Source organism: Amphiura filiformis, chromosome 13 (genome assembly GCF_039555335.1).
Source record: "Amphiura filiformis chromosome 13, Afil_fr2py, whole genome shotgun sequence".
In the NCBI taxonomy this organism is placed as follows: Eukaryota; Metazoa; Echinodermata; class Ophiuroidea; order Amphilepidida; family Amphiuridae; genus Amphiura; species Amphiura filiformis.
In genome coordinates this window covers 59,465,602-59,466,492 of record NC_092640.1, presented here as the reverse complement: position 1 = coordinate 59,466,492, position 891 = coordinate 59,465,602, and positions in this window count along the sequence as shown.

Genomic DNA, 891 nt, shown 5'->3' with positions numbered 1-891 from the left:
GTGAACACCTGAACGGATGGATGCGATGTATGTGCAGTAAATCAGTTTCCCAGCAAGATTACAAAACAACGATGCCTTCATTAGTTTAGTACACTTGAACTTTGATAATTGTTTTTGAGATGAAAACGATCATCAGAGCAGAAGAGGTAAATAGGAAGTGCTGTTTTTGAAATGTCAGGAAATTATCGGTGATGAATGAGTGTGATTTGTGTCTTGATGAATAAGATGGGAAGATTATTTTCGCACAAAGTTGCATAATTTTATCAAGATATGACAACTTGTGCAATGTATTGTAAAGTGTGTAGCAATCAAGCAAATTCTGACTCTTGAGGAAATTGATTTGGCAATTGATCGGAAGAAGGCGGCAAGTACTTTGTTTATTATCATGGCATTTGGGCTATTCTATCTGGTATCCATACACCCTCTATGGAAGACATAGCCTTAATGTTCCACACAGGGGGTGTGAATTTCAAATGGAGACTCCCATTCAGGTAACCCCATTTGAAATTCACACTCCCTGTGTTGGAGATTAAGGTCATGTCTTTCATAGGGGGTGTAAGGATTTCAACTAAAATAGCCCAATGATGAATTGTAACATATTTGAAATAATAAGTGTCACAACACATTTACCTGTTTACCTGTTTACCTGTTTACCTGTCGTCTCGGGCACTCTTTTGGAAGGCTATGAAGCCTTATAACGCCCATCCAATTTCATCATTACTTGACTACAATAGAGAGAAATTAATGTGTACTGCAAGTAATTTGTTCCAGGGTGGTGCTACCCCTGTAATCATACTTGTCTATATGGTTCTCTAAGAAGGTGTCAATGCCGTTTTTAAAGCAGTTGGTAGACTTGGCATGCACTATATGGTAGACTTGGCATGCACTACT